The sequence below is a fragment of the Anarrhichthys ocellatus genome, unplaced genomic scaffold (genome assembly GCF_004355925.1).
Source record: "Anarrhichthys ocellatus isolate YVR2014 unplaced genomic scaffold, GSC_Weel_1.0 scaffold37, whole genome shotgun sequence".
In the NCBI taxonomy this organism is placed as follows: domain Eukaryota; kingdom Metazoa; phylum Chordata; class Actinopteri; order Perciformes; family Anarhichadidae; genus Anarrhichthys; species Anarrhichthys ocellatus.
This window is the reverse complement of record NW_022280067.1, coordinates 199,736-213,805: the sequence shown is the minus strand read 5'-3', so window position 1 is coordinate 213,805 and position 14,070 is coordinate 199,736. Positions and strand designations below refer to the sequence as shown.

The following is a 14,070-nucleotide window of genomic DNA, read 5'->3' as shown; positions in this document are numbered from 1 at the left end:
CTCTCTCTCTCTCTCTCTCTCTCTCTCTCTCTCTGGCTCTTTTCTGTCTTCTTTTGATGTGTTACATGATCCATTTGAAAACACGGCCACGGTGCAATGTCAGAACTTTTATCCGAGTTGAGGGTTCAAGTCCCGCGCCAGGTGTCACAGTGCCGCTCTGTGCTCCTGCAGAGAGGTGAACAGGAGTGTGTCTATGTGTGTGTGTGTGTGCGCACGGTTTTAAGAGGTGAAAGTTTGCCTGGAGCGAATGTTTTCCTTGGACCTGTGAGGAATTTTTATTCAAGAATATGGAGTTTTCCCAGAGCATTCAGAGTGTAAGAGCAGGTCATACTGATGCAGAGACGCCTCCCACTTCCCCTCCTTCTCTCTTTTTCATCTCACATTCCCAGATACTCTCTCTCTCTCTCTCTGTCTCTCTCTCTCTCTCTCTCTGTTTGTGTGTTTCAGTCCCATCGGTGCATCCGCCCCGTCTCCTTTTCTTCCCCTGTGCTCTCTTTGTCTGCACTCTTTCTTTCCACTCAGCTTTTCTATTTGTCTTATCCTCAGAGAGTCTCGCTGTCAGCTTAGGTTGAAGGTTCACACACCTTTCTAAACCTTATGGCTGTTTATGTTGGGCTGCCTTCAAGTGAAGCTAGGTAGACACTGTGTGCGTGTGTGTGTGTGTGTGTGTGTGTGTGTCTCTTGTGCATGCTTGCTTTTGACTGCTTATGTCTGCAGTCATTTTAATATGCCTTCTTGAACTTATTTATCATGTATTTCTTAGTGTGTGCTTGCAGGCACCATATTGATATACTATATCAGCATATCAGAGTGTTTTTTTGTGTGTGTGTGTGTGTGTGTGTGTGTGTGTGTGTGTGTGTGTCGCGAGGTGTGAGGTATTAGGATAGGGAATACCAGCATTGGGACATTAAACCTCTCACTTCTCTCACTCTCTTTCATAATGTTTCCATGAGGCAGAACACCTTGGAAGCTACTTTAACCTTCCTTTGTAGATATTCTTCTGTCAATGGTGTTTTTGAGTTTTTGGCATTATTGACGTTTTAGCCGTTTAGGAGATCAAACAGAAAATTAGACCCATAAAAGTGAAAGGAAAACTCCATTAAAAAGCTTTTGAGTACCAGAAATCTAATGCCTTTAGTCTAAAACAAAAAGTAGATCTGAAACCGTTTGTAGGTTGCTCCCTCACAGAGAACGTCGGCTTCCGTAACGTGTCATAATATGTCAAAATGTCCGAAGAAATGTCTCACGGGGCTGAAGTCCACCTCTACCCCTTTGATAGGTATGTACAATACCCAAGAGTCATAGTTCTGCAACAACATGACTAAATACACTGTTCAAGTGTTAAAGTGTCAAAGCTTTCACAGGAAGTAGCATGTTATCGGTGGACCAGAATTGATGGGAACATACCGATGATCACTTGGACTGGATATTGGATTATGTTGCAGGAATGTCGGAGAAGTTCCTGTGGACATTTTTTAACATGTTTTGCTCTGAACCTCTGACACCATTGGAATCTGTTCTAGCTGTCTTTGTAAAGGAGCAACTTACAACCTTTCACAACCATCTTTCATGCATGCAGGCGGTACACAGCTCCACAGTCTATTCCAACACTAACACAGGTCTTATCTTCATTAAGTCATTGATCATCGCTGTCCGGTAAAGATTGTGCATCTGCATATTATGTGATTTTAGGTTCTCGGAAAAACTTAAGGATGAAATGCTGTTTTGTGGGCTCGGGCAATTGTCCTATGTCTTAGGAAAATACTTAAACTTAAAAACTTTTTGAGTTATCTAACTGTCCCACTGCTTTTATTATATCGGGAAAATATGCTCTTTAGTCTTGCAATTGACCCTCAAAATCTAAATCTAAAAAATTGTTTTCATTTTGAAACACTAGAAGAACAATGACAACAAATACAGTAATAATAATATTGGTGGTTTGTGGTGATGACAATAAATTGTATTTTCCGCCACACTTTCTCAATCTGATCTCTTGTGTTGGCAGAAAAGCCACAACAAGATGAGATCTTCTCAGTAGGGGGCTCACTGTGAAACCCATATTTCATCGCGTGTTTCAAGCATTGTGGTGATGATCGTGATGTATCGCTGAACACAGCAAAGTGGACTGTTATGGCTGAAAGCAAATCGTCATTTACGTCAACTGTGGCTTCCAGGATCCCACACAGTCAAAACCCTCTCATGCAAACACATGCAATCGCACGTACTCCATCATACACACAAACACACACTCTCACTGTGTTTGCTTCTTATTTCCAACACTTTCTCTTGTTCTTCATGAGTGACGGTCTTATTCCCTCCACCGCCTGGATTACTATTCTATAAAACCCGTAATTGTTCTCGATAGCTCTTATTTATCGCCGGTCGGATATGGATCCCTGGAGTTCTCAGACGACTCGGTACAAGAGTGGAAAAGGGCGAACGTGTTCCAAACTTAACATTATAAATCTCATGTTCTTTATATCCCTACTTTTGCCATCAGCACAATCTAAATTACAGTGTCTGGAGTTTTCCTGCTTTTTATTTATTTTTTTCTTCTTCTTTTCCACTTTTCTCATCTTTCTCGTCCATTTTTTTGGTGCTCTTATCCCATCCACGCTGTGTTTTTCTGCGAATGAAGGAAGTGGTGTCGGTGTAAATAGCCAGGTATGTAGCGGAGAGAGCGTGTACGAGAGAGGGAGAGACAGAAGGGGAATAAATGTAGGTAGAATGACAGCAGAGTGAGAACAAAAGTTAGAGGGAGGCAGACGGAAAGAGAGAATAACAGCAGGAGGGTAAGAAGGAGGAGACGGGGAGGTTTGCTGGTGGGTTTCTGGTTTGGGTTCGTAACCTTCCTCTCTGTCAGCCTCGGTTAGATATTAAATGATGGCAGTGTGATAGGAATTACCTCTTAACCCCCCTATTAAAGCCCTGTGGTCTGAGGTTTGGAGACTAGGGGAGAGGGAAGGAGCTGGACTAGCATCAAGGGAAAATAGGCATGGGTTGGAGGTTTTTGCTCTTGAGGTGGGTGGGAGGTAAGGGCAAGAGGTATCAGGCTGGATAATAGTTTTTAGTCTTCCAGGAGTCTTGGACCCTGCAGAGATGAATGAAGCGTGCGACTCGCAGCTAGTATCGAAGAGGTTGGCTTTGTTTCTTTTCGGAAAATGTTCTAATTGAGCGATACGTGCGGATGGTGAGTGCCTGACAAAGACAGATGAACAATGGGTATTGGGGAGGTCATGTGAAGGAGGGAGATGGATAGATGAAAGGAGGAAGGGAGCAGAGTCGATGGATGGAGGGGTTGGAGTGCTGGTGACCCCACTAGGTGCTCAGTCGGGGGGGGAGCAAACACAGATAGGGATGGCGAGATAGACGGATCGCGGACTGGAGTCTGTGGGTTTCAGTGTGTGCAGTCTGTGGTCGTTTTCCCCCCACAGTTTGCAGAGACTGTGGTCTCACAGCACATGCACCCAGACACACACACTAACACACACGCTTAGACGGAGCTCAGAGTAGAATAAATTTACTCGAAAGGCAATGACTTTCTGGTTTTAAAAAGCAACAATCACGACGGCTCGGATGGAAAAATGCGAGCTTTTGGGTTAGATGGCTTTTTTTGTTTGCATCAGTGCACATCGGAGTGTATCAGGGAGGTTTACTTTGCTAAGTGACGTGATGGCTGTTAGTCTGCTGTCTAATAACACTGACCCAGACTGAGCCTCATCCTGTTATCTTCACTTTCTGCTCCGGTAGTTTGTGTGTGTGTGTGTGTGTGTGTGTGTTTGCTCATGTTTTTATGTGTGCATGCCTGCGAATGTGTGCGAGTGTGTGTTTGCGTCTGTGCATGCGAGCCAGCGCTGGTCATTCTTCATCATTCTCCCCCATTAAAGCAGCTCAGGTTACAGTTGATTGGTTCGCATGAGAGGAGAGGGTGAGCGATGAAGAAGAAAAATGAGAGTAACGTCAGACTCGAGAGATATTTCCCCTTTTCCTTCACCACTAGGAGGGCTTCAGATGCTGCGTATTGCATAATGGAGGAGGTGATTTTTTTTACCATGTTTCAACGTTCATGGACACTGAAATAAAAGCATTGTCTGGCTCTAAAGACGTAGAACCCTTGTGTATTGTACGCTAGATTATTTTGAACAAGAATGCAGACGTATGACATACAATTTGCTCTTCAAAAACTTTACTGTATAAAGCAAGGCTTTGTAAAAGACTAAATAGTACAATCCTCCTCTTTGCAAATGGAGAGTTACATTCATAGACAATAAAACACATTCTTGCTTAATTTATTACTTCTGGTTTTGCTGCCACAGCTTAACTTGTGCCGCATTTCCACTAGGTGGTACAGCACGGCTCTATTTAACTCGACTCACTCTTTTTCGGGCTTTCCACGAGCAAAACACCTGGTACTTTTTTTGGTACCACCCCGGGCGAGGTTCCAAGCGAGCTGAGCCGATACTAGAAGGTGGAGTTAAAACACGGCAGACCACTGATTGGTCAGAGAGATTTGTCACTAGCTTGAAATGGGACTTCCTGCATAAACCCGCCATTATTGAGAATCCAATCCATGTTAATTTATAGCCCTAGCCCTATTTTTAGGCCTCTGCTCGAAAATTGCATACCCATACTAAAGAGAGTCCAGAGCTCTAACTACAAGGTCGACTGTATTTGAATAATTTTGATGCGAGATACAGGTAACACTTGTGAGATGTGTTGAGATATGTAAATATTGTGTATATGTTACTGGTTAATAGTGAATGAAGATGGTACACAGCTCAAATTGAAAAAAGTTTCAGGTTCGCCTGAAAAAAAAGCACTGACAGCATGAATATATTTTTTTAATGATGCAGGTGTAAGCTAAAAACTCTGCCAAATCATAGCACAACGTGTTACAGTCTCCACAAACAAATTTTACTTCGATTGAGTGAAGCAGGCAGCATAAATGAGGTCTGAGTCAAGCCAAATTCTCATTTTTGGAACCAGCTGTTGCGCTGCTGTATTCTAATTTTATATACTATATAACTACATATTAACTATACATTCACTTGCTTTATCACTAAGAGTGTTCAATACATCGTAATAAAGCAGTTTGGCATCATTTCCAGCAATGTTCAGCCATTTTCAGCTCTCATGTCTCTCCTCCATAAAAAAATCTCCTCTCAGTCCGTGTCTCTTTAAGCCTTTGTAAGGCCTGTGATTGGCGGATTTCATCATGTGACACCTTGTTAAACGCGGAAGAGAGTAACGAAAGCACTACGCGGGTTATTTCGAAGATTGACAGCCTTTTATCCACTAAAAATCTCGATATGCTTGGCACAACCCCTATGCGTAAAATCCATTGGTCCAGGAGAAAAATGCTGGCCATTTCCTCATAGAAGGCCCCAGTACGTTAATTTCAATGCAGAGAGAGAGTGGAAAGAGGGTCTATTTTCACTGCATCGGATTTCAATGGATTACCTGCGTTTTTCGGCATGAAAATCACCAAAAGGTATGCTGACTTTCAATTTTTTTTCTGGGAAGCAGTGTGTTGTTTGTTGGCTTTGTTCATGTAACTTTTGAATGGTTTGACGGAGGTGAATTTGGAGACCGTGAGTCGACTCGGTATGGAGCCCTAGTGCGGAATCATGTATCCAACCACCATGATCGCTGCCGGCTTTGTGATGAAAGATGAAAATCGGGTGAACAGTTCGCCGATTTTTTGGAGAAAAATCCGTGATTTTGTGATAAATCTTCTAGTTTATTGAATTAGTTTGTGTATAACTGTGTATAATTGTCTAAAATGGCTGGTATGATGAATTTGCCCAGACTTTTTTTGTTAGTTCGGTATTTAATATGTCTGGAGCATTTTTGATATTTCTTGATGAAAAGTCCATTCGGAACCACGGTACCACGCTAAACGGTCTCGCTCGAACCCCAAATGGGGCTCGGTCGGGCTAAAGAGGATTACAATCCAATGCTGTTTCTGCAATAAAAATGTAAACAATGAAAATAAACTGACAAAAGAGCCTGTTAACCAGAAATCTATCAGATTCTAGTTTGCTAGAATTCTAGTATGCGCTGGTGTAGTACAGCTTGTATACTCCTGTCTTTTTTAGTTTTCAGCCTTTTCCTATCCTTTACCACTGCTGCGTAATGTCCTAACTGCACCCTATAAAATGCATCACAGCAGGAATACCAGCAGCCAAACTTTCAGCCTAAAACTTTTTCTTTGGAGGCGTAATGGAAAGAGAAGTGAGTTCCTGTCCAGAGGGATGCCGGTGAAGGATTTTATCCACTCAAAGTGTCCTTTAGAATGATGGTTAATCTCTACATGCTCACTCACTATGGACCGGTCTGGACAACAGCCTTACATAAGTTCCTGCAAAGTTAAAGTGTAGCTATAGACAGGTTAAAAACAGAGAAAGCTGTGTGGAAGTGAAACGGGAGTAAGAAAGGAAAGGATGGAAATATAGCAGAAGGGAAATGGCCGGCAATAGTCAACAAATCATGACCTGGAAGGTTGCCAGTCTAAACCCTTGCACTGACGAGTGGACGGTAATGAGACATGCTCTGCTGCACCATTAGGTTACCCTTGAGCAAGGCACTTAACCTCCAGATGCTTCAGTGGAGCCCCCAGATGTGAAAGTGTGGACCTTCCTCAGTTACTGTAAATACAACTGTGCTGGTTGAGTCGGGGGGGAAAAGAAGCTGGACGGAGAGAGAGGAATGAGGGAGGGAGGGAGCAGTGGGGGCGGGGGGGTCATTTGACATGTCTTTTCCTCCTAATTAAGGTAATGGAGAAAGACGAGGAGGTTGCCTTTAATCTTGGCTAATTGTCCATTTAGAGGCGACTGCGATAGTTTACCTGCTGGAATGTTACGGTTAGTGTTACAGGAAGTGGGTGTTCTCTGTGCGTCCAGTGATTGGCTGCGACAGACAGTGCCGATTGGTGGGAATGGTCTGGAGGGGCGAGGGGTGAACGTAAACTGCCTGAATCCGTGTGTGTCTTCTCTTTTTCATCATGGGCTGGTTCATTCATTTACTTTCTTTCCCTTTTTCCCCCCTCTTTCCCCGCATGAGCTCTCTGTTGCACACAAACCGAACAAACGGCTCCGTTGTTTGTATTGCTGTCAGCAATTGAAAGATTGTTTTCTTGTCACCAGGCTCCGGGCCCTTTGTTTGGTTTTCACGCCACTGGGTACTGGCGAGAAACAAATAAGTCGCAAACACACACACACACACACACACACACACAGAAGCACACACACATGCCTCTCTCTCTCTCTCTCTCTCTCTCTCACGCCACCTCTCCCGCTGATTCAACACCACAGGCTCTGGATGCAAAATTGTGTGTGTGTGTGTGTGTGTGTGTGTGTGTGTGTGTGTGTGTGTGTGTGCTTGTGTTGGTACATTGCAGACTTAATACCAAACCACACACCCACGACATAACTTCCTAATAATTAAACATGACTCAGAAGTACAAACAAAGGTATACAGCTGCATGACAAGGCTATTAGGACCTGACAAGCAGCTGCACCACAGTGCCTATGCACATCAGTACTGTGTGATTTGAGTGTATTAATCTTACTTGGATTCAATCTTAAAATCACAAGTGCTTCCTAAAACAAAGGAAAACATGCCAGTAGGTTTAAATGGGAGTAGGTGTTCTGGAATGGAGCTGCACCCAGGTGGCCCATAGGCTCCACGATGGAGCTGCTCCAATTCTCTGGTATTCGGGGGAAGGTAAGGTACTTTTACAGAGGGAACCTGACCAGAGCTACTCTAAAATAAGACTGCTCTTAGCGGCTTGTGTGTGTGTGTTTCCCACAGCCCAGACGGCAGTGTGATTTTGTCCCAAGACATATTTAGATAAATACACGCTGCAGAGAGAGAGAGAGAGAGAGAGAGAGAGAGAGAGAGAGAGAGAGAGAGAGAGAGAGAGAGAGAGAGAGAGAGAGAGAGAGAGAGAGAGAGAGAGAGAGAGAGAGAGAGAGAGATATCTGGAAAACACGGGCGAAGTTTCATTCAAAAGTTTCATACATTCCTTCATGCTCTCCTAAAAATACTTTACAACATTAAAGATGATTCGATACTTATTACATTTATATTCACTTAACTAAAGGTGTTACTGCTGTTTTTGTATATTGATTTCTACACACTATCTAAACAAGAATCCCAATTTCCCCAGTAAAGATTTCCCCTGTAGAAGGTTGATTTCTTGACCATTTATGCACATGACTGGATCTATGCATGCGAAGGACGAAGACTCACTGTGACAGCAGCCCATCAGAATACACGGAAGTTAGACATTATGCACTTCTAGTTTGTGTGTAACCCGTCTTATGCTGAACACACTTCTCGCTTCACTGACGTTCTTCTTTTAACAGCGGGAATGAAATTGTTTCTATATATTGAACAACCTGCTGTTCAAATGACTTTGTTTCTTTTGTTATGAACGCTGTCTGCCATGTTTAGTTTTCTCTGTATTTGTTTTTCACTTTGCAAAGTGTATGAATAAGAATGCAATAAGTTGCATTTGACTCTTTTCTGTGAAAGCATTTAACAAGCCAAAAGTCATAAAGTATAAAGTTTGTGTGTGTGTGTGTAGGCCTATGTGTGTCTTCTTATGTGGATGTGTGAATAAAACAAGTCAAAGTGTTTGTTAGCATCCAGGCGGTCAGCAACCAGGCGCTCTTAAAGTTCACGGCAGCAACACCTCTTCCCTTTCAGCCGCCTACTTTAGCAGCTAGCAAGCTAGCTCGCTGCAGGGCCAGATCCTATGAAATGTTCGTGGGAGGCTGCGGGCTTGTAGAATTTTTTTTCTTTTTTTTTTCGTGGCAAAGAATTTTTATGTGCTAACACTGAAATAGCACAGAGGCTGCATGTGGTAGTAATTTAACCTCGCAAATAAAGGTGAGTTGGGATGGGGAAGTAGCCACGGAGCTGCTATTACAGAGTAAACAGGTCAAGGGGAAAGTTTGAACGATATAGTTTACTCTAACGGGCAATAGGGATGTGTTTAGGCACATACTGTACATCCTGTATATGTGTGTGTCCATTTGGGTGTCTGTGTGCTTACTGTTTGTGCTTGATTGTGATTATTGCATGGCTTAACGTGTGCAATTAGGGTTTATATTGAATATGAATACACAGCGTGTGTACATTCTTATGCATTCTAAATGTGTATACATAGTTTAGCAATTTGTGTCTCTGCTTGCATCTGCATATTTGCTTATATGTTTATATACGTCGTGCATTTGTTTGTACATGTCTACTTATATTCATGTCTCTGGCTTTGCTTGTGTGTGTGTGTGTGTACATATATAGAGTGGGTAAACTTGATACCAAGCCAAATGCACTCACACTGTTTGTTTAATCACAATTTAGGTTTACATGAGAACACTAATCAAAAACAGACGTGGCTCCTTGGAAAGCTGGAGGAGGAGGAGGAGATGTGAGGAGGAGGAGGAGGACGAGGAGATGGAGATGTGAGGGTGAGGAGGAGATGGATGGGAAGGCATGAGAGGAATGGGAGCAGGGGGAGAGGAGAGAAAACAAGCCTGTTAGACAGGTGAGGACAAGACATGAAGGGAGAGGACAAGACAGAATCAAATGACAAATGGCCGATGAGAGGAAGGCTGGTGGAGAAAATAGTTTAATAGATACTCTCTCTGAGTAGCAGCTTTAAGAGAATAGACGCTTTCGTTGATTGTTGACCTCTTTTTTTCCTCCTTACAGACCGGACTAATGGTCTGGCTCTGATTTAGATACTTTATTTTCCCGAAAGGATGTTTTAAAAAACCTGGCAACATGCTGCTTGTGTGTGTGTGTGTGTGTGTGTGTGTGTGTGTGTGTGTGTGTGTGTGTTGACAGGGTGGGTTTCAGTAGTAAAAGCACAATAGAGTCATATACACACTGCACTCCATCACTGACAAAAGACAAACCACTAAACAAATGTAATGTCCCCCATAATTACATTCATGTGTGTAAGATGATAAAAACGACAGATTATTTCCTCAACAAAGCCCTCAGTTTTATGTCTGTTGCACGTTTTATAGTGAAACTCAAGACTGCTTGTTTCAAACTTTTTCTTCATAGTTTCCTGGGAAGCACCGTGGATTAGTGAGTAGAAAGAAATACTTGCAATGCAAAGGTCATATTTGTTTTTCCCATAATGAACGATATATCCCATGAAGTTTTTATTTATTTAAATTTTTTCTGTATGTGGTGTGATGTTGTCAAGATTAGTTTGGTTTAATTTCATGTTGTTAATCATGTTGTAAGAAAGTCTCGTTCAAGTGGTAGCTGTCTGATTTCAAAATAAATCTCTTAAAGTGTTACAGCAGTTGAAACCTGACCTATAGTCTTATTGCTGCTGTAGAGTTAGGGTGATGTCATATAAGGGTTTCTGTCTGCAGTCTCCAACTGAATTCTGGGAAACAATCTTTCCGGGTTATTTACTGTGAGGTGACATGTGGGCCTACAGTCAGTATAAATCGAAGCTGCAGCTCAGTGTGGGGTCATAAAAGTGCTGAAATATCTCGGTGTCTGTATGTGGGTTTCCGCAACGAGTAACATATTTTACAGGACTCCCACATGGCCCAGTATTCTTTAATGCAGCAGTACCCTCATGGGGGAGTCCTGGGAAACTACAAAACGGCATGTCCAAAAACAGTTCAGTATCCTCAGGGATTACATCTATGTTAGACGATTGTCCACCTCGCAACGTACGGGAGAGATGAGATGATTTTGTGTCTTCAAATAACCATAATGTTAGCCAAAACCTTTGTCATTTAGCATAATCTCAGAATAATACTGACATTCTCTTTTAAATTTGATAAAATAAACAGCATAAATCTCTCTGTTGTCACAAATGACCTGGACGTGTCCTGCGTGTCAGTGCAATGAGATACGCAGGGTTTTTCCTGAAGCATACTTACGAGGCAGCCTCCTCCGTCAAATACTGTCCCGCCTCCAATTCTTGATGAAACTCTTAATGAGTGTCTTCATGGAAAACACAATTTTCTAACAAGCGCTGCACATGGCTCGATTTTTGTGGTGGTGCTGTGTCGTAATCAGCAGAGCGAAGCGAGACAGGCGCTGCCAAAGCAAAAGGAGGAAGAAAAGAGCTGTCTGCTCTTGGCTGGACGGCAGCCTCATAAACGCAAAAGTCTGTCACTGACTGACTGAACGAGTGATAACATTACACCATCGGTCAATTGCACTTTCATGTGCCACAGTGCTTCCGCTAGTAATGTCTTTGGCACCACAGCAAAAGAAGACAAAACATTCGCAGATCAAACATATGGAACATGGAAAGCCGATTAGGTCATTATTAGTCTGCTATTGCCTGCTGTTCCATGTTTTTTTAGTTTTATATCGCCAGCTGGCATTTATGAACATGTGTCTGAACGTTGTTTTGTACTGTGACTATACAACGCCGGTGTTAGTCTGTCAAGAAATCACACATATTACACTCATATTATATTTTGAGATTAACTTTCTGTCGGGTTTAGTGAATGAAAGTCAACGGAAGTGTTCTAATTCAAGTGTGTTTGTGTGAGAGAGACTTTGTGGGAGGTCGAAATAGCTATTACATTCATTGTTGATCATTATTATGGCTACTGACAACTACATGGTTGGAACTGGCTAATGTCTCACTCACACACACACACACACACACACACACATGGGCAGACACATGTTGGTGTCTAGAGAGTCATACTTTCTGTGTTTGGGCCCACAAGTGAATGTGTGCATGTCAGAAGTTAGACTTGTGATTTATGCTGTTTAAGGAAAGTCTGATTGTTACAAATGAACTTAAACTGTTATTATTGCTCTGGTGCAATCAGAGTCCCACACACACATGGACTGACCCACAAACACTGTCTGTATCTAACTGTCACACACACACAGTAACAGAAACACTGCAGATATACACATCGACCCACGCACTGTGGAGAGACACAAACAAACACGAACCAGTTCTGTCGCTCTTTCCTTCTCTCCTCATCTGTCTCGCTGTCATACAAACACCTTCACGCAAAGGGCGGGCGCTCACATGTGTTGCAACTATTTCTCTGCTGATTTAAGAGTTCAAAAATACTATTTCTCTTTGTCCTTTTACAGATATGTCTCTTGGTGAAACAGTATTAAGACTCTGTACATTTAAATCAAACTAAATAAACAAAGATTAGCGATTGTATGCACTCCGCTCAGGAATTAATGAATACATGCATGAAAGGTACATCAGTATTTCTGGTTCACCACAACATATTTGTACTGAAAAACTGGGTAAGACTTTCTAGCACAGTGCCAAACTGGTTTAAATCCTGTCTGAATGATACGGACTACAATGATATTTGGAGATCCCCAACACTCCATTCATGGGTCTCTTCTCTTTAACGTATATGCTCCTCTGGCTCAGATTATAGAAAAAAAACATAATGATGCAGATGACGCATAGAACAATGATATCGCCATGCGACTTTGGTCCCATGCAAGCACTGACTAATCAATGACTCTCGGTTAATAAAGCCCTGAAAGTTTAAGGCCAAAGTACCCACATTGTTGCTGCTTATAAACCGTCCAGACCTCCCAGGTCGTTTGGGACAGGTCTGCTCGCTGTCCCCAGAGTCACAACTAGAAGCAGCATTCGGTTTTTATGCACCACTTATGTATCTGGAACAAAGAAAACTTGACGTCTGCTCCAACTCTCAGTTCTTTCACAGGTCTAAAGACCGATCTGTTTTTTTCTATTGCAGCTTTTTCTTCAATATATTTGATTTTACTCTTTTAAATCTTTTTAAATGTGTCTTTTTACATTGCCATCGAAGTTTGTCTGTCATTACGTTACAATGGTATAACGTGCTAGATATAAAGAGCTAACTCTGGAACCTGGAAGCTTTTATGTACCACTGCATGAGTCAACAGCAAAAATAACTAACATAAGCTGCTACATGCAACATTTAAACAACACTAAATCACGTCCATATTGAGGCTGGAACATTAGAAAAAACACTGCAAACAAAAAAGCCCACCACCAAGAAGATTGGCAGGTTCAACAAGGTCTCTAAACGGAATTCGACATTGTGTGCCACCTTGTCGATTTGGCTGGAAATCTCCTAGATTGCTTTACAGTACGAAACTAGAGGGGATTGCTGCTCTTCCAACACAAATGGAGTTGATTTTTCAAAATGTCAGATGGCAGTGGAACATTACAGATTGATAAATTACCCCCAAAATTGTTATTTTTTGAAGAGAAAGCCTTTAAATGAGGTGCCAAAAATCTTCTCTGTGGATCTCAGCAGTGGGTTAATGGAAAATGTGGCCTTTATTTTTGGAATATTTCCATTAACAATACCACAGATGCACAACCGGGGCCACCAGTCATCTTGACTTTCATGGAGTTATGTTGTTAGGAATAATGCAGCTTTAGCAGTATTCTATCTATTATAATTTGCCAATGCACTTTAGACAGCGCACTTGACATCATCAAAACACCAAAATGAATGGTGTCCATCCCTGCAGTGGACCCTCAGAGACTTGATGAATCTGTGCCAGGGAGAACTGAAGCGAGGCTCGTAGTGAAACAACACCTTGCAATTTGTGTTGTTTTCTTCCCTTCAAATTGTCACCCATTCGTTGAGTGTTTATAGTGATTACAACAAAGAACCAAATGTATTTTGAGAGATCCTGAAAGCTGTACATTCAGTAATGGTGTAGTGGTAATGATGATTGTCATGAAATACACAGAGAGAGAGAGAGAGAGAAAACATACTGTAAATCACTTTAAAGGCCAACCAACTCCCACACAGATATACAACAAAAGGGAGGACATCAAAATACCAATATTGTCAGAAGACGATCTAAACCTGCTTCACGTTCTTTTTCATTCTCTTGAAGAATTTAATGTAGATATTGTGAAAAAAAGAGACGAAACAAAAAGAAAGAAAAGATGATGGATGACACAGAGGTTTGGATTTACAGGACTGATAGAGAGAGAGAGAGGAGAATGGAGAGAGAGAGAGAGAGGAGAATGGAGAGAGAGAGAGAGAGAGAGAGAGAGAGAGAGAGAGAGAGAGAGAG

At 42.1% G+C, this 14,070-nt stretch overlaps 1 protein-coding gene across 1 annotated transcript in view; it reads left to right on the top strand.

Annotated features, from left to right (window-relative positions):
* The window catches only part of slit3 (slit homolog 3 (Drosophila)), a 229,059-nt gene that overhangs the window by 24,796 nt on the left and 190,193 nt on the right, over positions 1 to 14,070 (top strand). The window lies entirely within an intron of this gene.